Source organism: Drosophila mauritiana, unplaced genomic scaffold (genome assembly GCF_004382145.1).
Source record: "Drosophila mauritiana strain mau12 unplaced genomic scaffold, ASM438214v1 U_303, whole genome shotgun sequence".
NCBI classification, from domain to species: domain Eukaryota; kingdom Metazoa; phylum Arthropoda; class Insecta; order Diptera; family Drosophilidae; genus Drosophila; species Drosophila mauritiana.
Window position 1 is genome coordinate 16,734 of NW_022881442.1, and position 10,418 is coordinate 27,151.

The following is a 10,418-nucleotide window of genomic DNA, read 5'->3' on the forward strand; positions in this document are numbered from 1 at the left end:
GAGGATTAGACGAAAATTATAAACAAATTAATAGATTATTTTATTGGCCAAATTTATATATCAAATTAAAGGAATACATAAAAATTGTACAATTTGCAACGAAAATAAATACAACCGGCATCCTATTAAAATCCCTATTGGGGAAGCTCCTATTCCAACTAAAGAAGAAGAGAATTTACACATCGACATTTTTTACGCGCAAAGTCTCATTTTCTTAACCTGTATTGACGCATATTCAAAATTCCTGGTTGTAAAAGAAATTCAAAATAAACTAAACATCGAGAATAAAGTAATGGAATTACTCCAACATTTTCCCCACGCCAAAGTAATTATGACAGATAATGAACCGAGCTTCACCTCTGCTCAATTTAAATCCTTTGCACAAAGATGTGGTTTAACTCTACATTTCGCCGACCCCAGACACAGTACCTCGAACGGACAAGTAGAAAGAGCACATTCAACATTAACAGAATTAGCTCGTTGTATAAAAGAAGAATTTAATCTCACTGACTATTCTGAAATAATTATTAGAGCCGCAAAAGAATTCAATCAAAGCATTCATTCTACAACAAACCAAAAACCCTTTGATATTCTATATAATAAAATTAATCACGAAAACATTTCAAGAATTCTAAAGAACACACAAGAAAAAATGTTAGTAACACACAATGAAGGTCGCAGAGAAAAAGAATATCACGTAGGTCAAGTTGTTTATGAGAAAAAACACGGCGAAAGAAATAAGCTAAAAACTAGATATAAAAAACAGGTTGTTAAGGAAAACTTACCTAACAAAGTTATAATAAATAGTAGAAACAGGACTATTCACAAGGACAACATTGAGTTTTAACAAATACCATATTTTTTTATTAAATTACAGAAAATGCATTTCGTATTACTTTTAATAACATTCGTAATGATAACCACTTCAGAAATAATTGATTACTCCAATCACGAATTTTTCCTGTTCAAAGACAAAAAGGATGTCCTTACCTATGACTCATATGCTGACTTATACCACGTAACTAACTTAAGTTTTTATAAAGAAATAATCAATCTAGAATCAGGATATGTAAGAAAAGATAAAAATACACGGACACAATGGGAAATTACTTACGAGATACAGATAATAGAATTAATTTTGTCACAACTGATACCAACTAGATCAAAAAGGGGAATAAATGAGTTAGGCACTGTTTGGAAATGGTTAGCTGGAACTCCGGATCACGATGATTTCATTAAAATACAGAATAAAATAAATGATTTAATTGAAAACAATAACCAACAATTTATTATTAATTCCAAATTGTTTAAAGAGATAAAATCACTTTCCGATCATTTTAAAAACATTTTTATCGATCAAGAATTGCCATTAAGAAAACATCGCCTACGTTTATTAACATTTGACTTACAAAACATTATTGATACTATCACACTGGCCAAAATTGATTTATTCAACACAAAAATTTTAAACAATGAAGACATCAAAGAAATATTAGATCACGAACAACAGCCTGTACTTATTGCAGACTTAATGGACATCGCCATATTCAAAATTGTATTGCATAAAGAACTCTTAATAATTTATATAAAATACCCCGTTATAACAAACAGATGCGAAATTTACTATGCCAGATCCATTTCACATAATGATGGAAAATTACTTATAAGTAATCAGGTCGCAAAATGCGAAAATACCTTTTATGAAATATCTAATTTTAAGAACGAACTTTTGAACAACTATTGTATTAAAAGTAAAGATAAGACTTGTTTTACCCGCTTACTAAATGGAGAAAAATCAATTTGCACTAAAATTCTAGAAAAGAATAAGAATATAGATATCATTCAAGAAGGTGCCATTCTAATAAATGGAAATAATATTGTGAACGATTCTCATTTAAATGGGTCATATTTAATAACATTTAACAGCACAACTACAATAAATAATATTTCATACACCAATTCAGAAAACAAAATACTTGAGTACATAACTACCAACCACTTTAAAAACTTAGAAATATCAGAATATATAAAATCAAACAATTCAGAACTTTCTCTTGACAACATTAATATTTTAAACCCATTTATTGAAATTTACAATTGGAAAATTTCAATTTCATTTATATTATTAATTTTAATCATTTTGTATTTCATTACTATATTAATAATAAAAATCAGATATTATATATTTGTAACCAAACAAAAACGGCCAGAACCAGAAAAACCAAATAATGATGTAGAATTTTTAACAGAATTAAATGAACGTTTAAACGAAATTAATAATGAAGCGGGACGCGTCATTTTAGAGGGGGAGAGTTATCCAACCCATGAACATAGCTCCCTTCCACAATTTATAAACAAATTCCAATTCTCAATCTCGTCGGAATTGCCCTTGTCTTTGTTTTTGTCATTGCCTTTGCCAGCACTCAGCTACCCGCTAACATAAGCAACCCAAACTTAACGTAAACACAGCTTCCGCTTGGAGACCAAGCCACGGCCGACTTATTGCGTATCAATCAAAAATTGCATCGATCAGCATAATTGAATTTCACAATGCAGTGGAAAATTTCCAGCATAAAGCTTTTATCGAAAGTTCGGTAATTTTCCGAAAGAAAAGCTTCTGGCCGAGGTTGATTGGATTAGGACTTAGAATTTGAAGATCAGTCTGAATCGGGAGTCTGAATCGGGAGTCTGAATCGGGACGAGATCGTCAACAGCTCGAAGTTAAACATAAGTTACCAAGTGTCTCGTAATAGTATAAGTGAAAAAGTTTATCACCAAATAAATGTTAAATAATAAAAAATAAAATTTATTTTTTTAAATAAATAAAGAGTAACAATTTTAATTTGCACACATATCGGTTAATTACTGTACTGTATAATAATAACTTAAAAGCACATTGTAGCACTCCGTTACAATGTGTACATATACAGTCAAGCCCTAGTGTATGTGTAATACAAAGCTCCCACCTGCATATATATATTTGTAACGTAGATAAGCATCGATAATAAGCATAGATAAGCATCGCTAAGCTGCAGGCTATGCCGGCAGCGCTGCATCCCGACCTAGGCTAAGAAATCTTTGTATGCAGATCTGGCAGTCAATTACGATTTGACTTCGAATGGAGCGGAACCTTCCCTGCTTCTAAAAACAGAAATAAAAATCGAATGGAGCGGGACCTTCCCTGCTCCTAAGAACTGAAATAAAAATAATATTATAAAAAGAAATATTGCGCTGTTGGTTTCAATGCAAGCGGCAACTACTGTATACCCAAAATGGGTCCGATAGACACTAAAACTGTTGACTCAACAGCAAATGTTATAAATAAAGTGGAAGTCCAAAATGCAGACTTGTTCTGGATAACCATAATACTAATTGTAATTGCTCTATTTATTATTATTATTTTTTTTTTCTCTCTCTCTTTTTATTTACAATCTGTCTTAAAAATTATGACAATAAGTAAATTTTATAATTAATCTTAAATTAACAGAGGCAGTAGTTATCCATTAGTATAAATATAAAAATATATATAAGTTAACAAAACGCTTTACCAAAATCTCATAAAGAAAAGCTTAGGTCAGCGTCTGCATTATTTCCTGCAAGCGCCAACATAATATCAGAGCATTGAACTGCAGTTGCAAAACAGTTCACACGAGCACCTGCAATTCTTACGAAATATTGGCAACAACAGGAAATGGCCAAATTTATTAGGAAGTCATCAGCAGAAATGCAATTAACCAATTACAGCCGACTGCACAACTGACAAACTGATGTCAAACTTTGATTCGTCGCTGCCACCGTCGCCGCCAGCACTACATTTTAATTAATAAACTTATAAATTAACTGGCGCCCGAACAGGGACCGGTTTATAACATAACAGAGCAAAACGCCTCTACGCTCGCGTCGTGACGAAAAACAAAAAAGTGTAAGTCGCGAATAACCGTGTTCCGTTAAATAAAAGGGAAGACTCCCACCCACTGTGGTGGCCCTAAAAGCAACTCAAAGGCAACTCATCGCCTACAAGGACCAACGCCGTGCAAGGCCCGTCCCCACGGAACCTTCCGAAAGAATTATCGCACCTGGATCCTTAGTAGAGAGAGCAAACAGGACAAAATCCAGACGATCGGGAAGGATGGCAACAATAACTTATTCGTAAGATAGTCTTAGGAAAAACGAAAATTTAAAAAGAAAATATTAACAATACAAATTAACCAAAAATTCCAAGTAAAATTAAGAACACAAATTACACAAAATACAGTTATAAGAAAATGAAAGTGAAGTGATCAACCAAAGTGAATATATAACACACCGTAAAATTATAAACAACCAACTGACTACAAAATACTGTAGTATAACAATTTCCAACTTTGCGATTCCCACGAGGACCCTCCAAAGTAGAAGGAAGAAACCAGGTTTTTACACATAAAAAATTTGTTTTTAACTAAAATATTTCGGAATTTTGTTGAATCACTTTCACGAAGAAAAAGTGTATTTAAAAACAAACAAACATTTACGATATCTATTTGTACTAACCTGTATACAATACATACAATTAATACATTTTAAATTTTAAATTAATACATTTTAAATTTTCCAATTTTCCGTGACCGTTAATGGCAAATTCTAATAACTTAATTAGACAAAAACCGATACCAATGCCCAGAACCCAATACTTGAATAATTCAATTCCTCGAGCAACTCAGAACATGCAGACCAATGCACAACATGACATTCTTTAACAACCAAGCAGCAATACAACAACCGTACGTACAACAACTATACGCACAACAATTATACGCAAGACAGCCGTTCACACCAAACCCAACTTTCATACCGAATCGCCCCACGGCACCAAAGCCGCTACCTCGTCCTGAGGTAGGCCTATGGACGTGAATCCAAGCACCCGCACAAGACAATTGAACTATATGAACAGACCATCGAACATGGAAATGGGTAAACGACCAGGAAACCCCATTCCCCCTTTTCCACAGGGTGACAAACGACAACGTACTTTCAATATAGAAAGTAACGAACAGAATGACGACACTACTACACCTAGTAGCAATGACCAGAACGCAGATAATGAACAAAAAAATATGAACAATTAGCGTACAGCCAAGCAGACTCAATACGGACAAACGTTAGACGAATACCAAGAACAATACGAGTACTGTTACGGGACCGATGTAGAACAAGAACCATACGCCGACCTCCATTTTTTAGAGTAAATAGCTCCTCCTTACCTTATTTTGAGGTGAAAGTAGGAGCAAAAGTTCTGAGAATACTTATTGATACAGGATCTAATAGAAACTATATTAAACCTAGTTTAGTTAGCAACCCCGCTCCAACCGAGAAACCATTTCAAGCCGTTACAGTTGGAGGTAACGTTAAAATTACACACTATAAAATGGCACACCTGTTTAAAATTCGAGATGTGCGTATTAAATGTGACTCACTTAATCATATTAGCCCCCGTACAGACTATTTGTCCGATCAACAAAAAAATAAGTTAGAAAATCTACTTGAAAAGTATCCCAAATTATTCTCAAAACCAGACGAAAAATTGACGTACACCACTAACGTGATAGCAGAAATACGCACGAACAATGAAACACCCAATATCCCATGTCTCTTAAAGACGAGGTTAATAAACAGATTTCAGAACTTTTGGCAAATGGTAGAATACGACCATCTTGTTCTCCGTACAATTCACCTGTGTGGATTGTTCCGAAGAAGCTCGACGCTTCAAACGAAAGGAAATAACTAATGGTATTAGATTATATGAAACTAAACAAAGTAACAATAGCTGATAAATATCCTATCCCCGAGATAAATGAAGTGCTTGCCCAATTGGGTAACAACAAACTTTTTTCCGTTCTCGACTTAAAAAGCGGATTTCATCAAATAAAACTAAAATCCTCAGATATAGTGTAGTATGCAAGTTAACAACGAACTCCCAGGTTAGCATCAGCAGGCCTATTTTTATTCCTCCTATTAATATTAATCATTTTATTACCCAAAATTTATTAATATTAAGCATTTAATATTATAATTATTACTCCACTCATGTATGGTCCACCCCAAATTGGGTCCACCCTAATTGGCCCGAGAGCTGAGCCAACATATTGCGCCCTTATGGGCCGTGGCTTTGTCCCATTGGCTAGCATCGATCGTATGACTTCTGCAAAATGTGCATGGTCAGTGGTCTGCCACGGGCATCCGGTCATGCATGAGCTTTTGTTAGTTCTTAAGTTCAGTTCTGATTTGATATTCAATTAATAAAGAGCACAAGCTCATATAACGAAACTCCGGCACTTAGCCGTTAAACCTTTTTATTACAAAATATACCGGCTGAGTCTCTAGGCCAGCGGTATTGAAGGACAGTCTCCTTCCAACGTAATCATCCTATTTCATCATAGAAACAGGACGGCCAACTGGCCCCCCACTGGACAACCAGCAACAGCCAACCGGCTACCTACACCGGGAGACAACGGCGAGGGATATATTATTGCCAACCTCCCACCCCACTAATAACTGGCGCCCAACTACTCTTCGAACCTACCCTGAAGATCATAAAATGTAAGTGACTGTGCGACAAAGATAGCACCAGGTCATGATACTGTAATAAACGAATAAATAAATGAAAGGGTATCGCCGGACCCCAGCATAAAGTGTGATGTCAAGTTAGATATTGTGAAATCGCTCCCAACCTTTAGCGGCAGCCACGATGAATACGTGTCTTGGAGGCAGGCCGCATCAGATGCGTACGAGGTATTCAAGAGATACAAGGGCAGCGAGGCCCACTATGAAGCAGTGGTAATTATTAAAAACAAAATTTGTGGTAACGCGCGAGCGCTCCTCACGTCACATAATACTGTGCTAAATTTCGATGCAATTCTGGCTAGGCTGGACTGCACATACGCGGACAAAACGTCCCTATGAGTATTACGTCAAAATCTCGAGATGGTTCAACAACGTGATGCCGATCTTATGGCATACTATGACGAAGTCGAGAGGAAACTCACGCTCGTCACAAACAAAATAGTTATGTCGCATAGTGCGGACACGGCAACTATCTTAAATAAGGAGGTTAGGGACGATGCCCTACACGCATTTATTGCTGGGCTGAAAAGACCGCTCAAAGCACTGGTGCTACCAGCACAACCGAAAGACCTTACGACTGCGTTAGCGCTTGCGCGGGAGGCTGAAAATAGCATTCATACGCACAGGCCATCGAAGACAAGGCTCTTGTGCACGATGGCAACAGGCGTACTAATAAATTTCAGGGAAAGCAATGGAAAGGAGAGGATAAAAATCCACACTTTATTCCTAAGTAATTCCAAAGCAAGCCCCAAGAGGACAGCCCCTGGCAGAAGCGCGGGGACCCCGAAATTGTAGACCATAACAAAGTACAGCCTTTGGAGATCGACCCTTCGACAGCCAAATCTAGGCAGGAAACAAATTGGGGAAAGCCTCAGAATAATAGCAACAACAAAAGACGGAATTCATCTCAGCGTTATTCGGGACAAAGACGCCAGCGTGTTAATAATATAACTCAATCCCACGAGCAGGAAGAGTCAGGGTATTCCGTCACAGCTGAAGCGGAAGTCGCCAGCATTGAAGAAGGTAACGACTCAGATGAACTTAAAGATCTGCTACATTTTTTAGGGAACGCTCCCGACTGCCGTTCATCGAACGACAGTTGGCTGGTAGAACACTAAAAATACTTATCGACACGGGGGCGGCAAAGAATTACCTTAAGCCCGTAAAGGAGCTAAGAAATGTAATGCCGGTCGAGACCCCCTTTACTGTGAGCTCTATTCACGGCTCCAGTGACATCAAGAACAAGTGCATAATGCGCATTTTTGGGTTAGACGCCCCAATTTTCCTGTTGGTCACACTGAGCACGTTCGATGCTATAATAGGCTTCGACTCGCTATCGCGAGCAGGAGTGGCATTGAACTTAGGCGACAGCGTAATAAAATACGCAAACGTCACTGAAAAGCTCAAATTCTTTGACTGTGAAAACGTTAATTTCACTAAAATTGATGACATAATGGTACCAAATTCGGTGAAAGCCGAATTTAAAAATGTTATTCTGAAAAGAATAAAGGTGCTAACTTTCAACACCTCGGTCACCGCCACTATTCGAACTAACAGTGACGAACCCTCCAGATTATACCCCTATCCCATGGGGGCAGCAGACTTTGTTAACAACGAGATCAAGGAGCTGCTGAGCAATGACATAATAAGGCCTTCCAGATCCCCATACAACAGCCCTGCTTGGGTAGTTGACAAAAAAGGGACTGACGATAACGGCATCAAAAATAAGCGCTTGGTAATCGACTTTAGGAAACTAAATGAACAAACAATTGCTGACCGCTACCCTATGCCAAGCATTCCCATGACTTTAGCGAACTTGGGAAAAGCCAGATACTTTACTACCCTAGACTTAAGGTCAGGGTATCACCAGATATACTTGGCCGAGAAGGACCGGGAAAAAACCTCTTTCTCAGTTAACGGAGGGAAATATGAGTTTTGCCGATTACCTTTCGGATTAAAAAACGCAGGTAGCATATTCCAAAGAGCCATCGATGATGTGCTGAGGGAAGAAATAGGCAAGATATGTTACGTCTATGTCGATGACGTCATTATATTTTCCGAAAACGAAACCGAACATGTTAAGCACATCGATATAGTGCTTAAGCGACTGCTCGAGGCCAACATGAAGGTGGCACGAGAAAAGACTAAATTCTTTAAAGAAAGCGTAGAATTCTTAGGCTTCATAGTCACTAGGGGGGGAAGGAAAACAGACCCTGAAAAAGTCAGGGCAATACAAGAGTTCCCCGAACCCAAAAATCTGTTTAGCCTTAGGTCTTTCCTCGGCCTGGCGAGCTATTACAGAAGCTTTGTGAAGAATTTTGCCTCCATTGCCAGGCCTCTCACTCATATTCTCAAAGGGGAAAACGGTACAGTGAGTAAAAACATGTCGAAAAAAGTTTCTGTTACATTTGATGAAACCCAGCGCAATGCGTTTGATCACCTGCGTAACATCCTAGCATCAGAAGATGTCATTTTGACGTACCCCGATTTCAAATTACCATTTGACCTAACCACCGATGCTTCAGGCAGTGGTATAGGCGTGGTATTGGAAGAAATCATTTTGGAAGAAGCAAACCAACCGCTTCAGCGAGACTTCATAATCTTCGGAAATAGAACTCGCCATATCATTAACTTTAATGACAACGACTCGCTTGTAGAATCCGTTAAAGAAATTGTCAACGCCAATGTCGTGAACGCGATTCACTGTGATTTCCCTACCCTGGCGCGTATTCAACATGCCTTGAGGCAGGAGTTTCCTCCGACAAAGTTTTGGCATTGTAAAGCCTTCGTCAGTGATATTACCAACGTCAATGAACAGCTTATGACATAGCCATCAAAGAAAGGAATTTGTATTTTGCTGAAGGTTCGACGTACAACCAACAAAGGCAACCAATCAGGCAGAACGATCGTTTTCGCCCAAATTATAATCAGTACCAAAATAGGGACAGAGATCAGTTCCAAAACAGGGCCTATAATCAGTACCAGAGTAGGGAGCGTTACCAATACCAGAACAGGGACAATAATCGCTTCAATCGTAATACGTACGAGAACAATAACAGAAACTCTAGATATCAGGCCATTCTGCCAAGCGATGATACGCCTAGTACATCAAACGCTGCGGCGAAGAAAAACACTAATACGAACAGGCCAATTACAAACGGACAAAGATTGTTTAACATCGAGACAAACAGCATGACAAACGATAATGAATCAACGCATAATTTCGAAGAGGAAGGAAATTTTCGGTCAGAAGCCTCGAAAACCAAACAGGATTCTTGAGTAAATTTCAGTTGGACGCTAACTTGCCCTACATAATTTTATCATTCCAAAATAATAACAACTTAAAATTCCTGGTGGATACGGGAGCTCAAGGCTCTTTTATCACCCCTCAATGTGTACCAGATAGTGCAAGGATCACTTTGGAAAAGCCTATTTCTATTAGTACAGTTTTACAAGAACACCCAATTTCACAGATGGCAATATTACCCATTTTCGAGCAAGTTAATGATCAAAGAGAATTCCCGTTTCTAATGTTTGACACTCACCAATTTTTCAATGGCTTAATAGGCATGAATATTCTTACCCAGTTGCCAGCCATAATAGATATCGCACAATTGACTTTCACTTTGCCTAATACAGTTTGTTCACGCCGGAAGGGCGCAAACAGTTGAGCGGCAGTGTAAGCGGCCAATGCTTGCACTCAAAGCTCCTCCACGGCTCGCAAGCACCGCTGCTCGCGCTCTCCTTCTCTCCTCTCGCTCTCCTCCCTTTCCGCAAGGTATTCACCTCTCCGCGGTCCCGCGGTATTTCCACTGTTA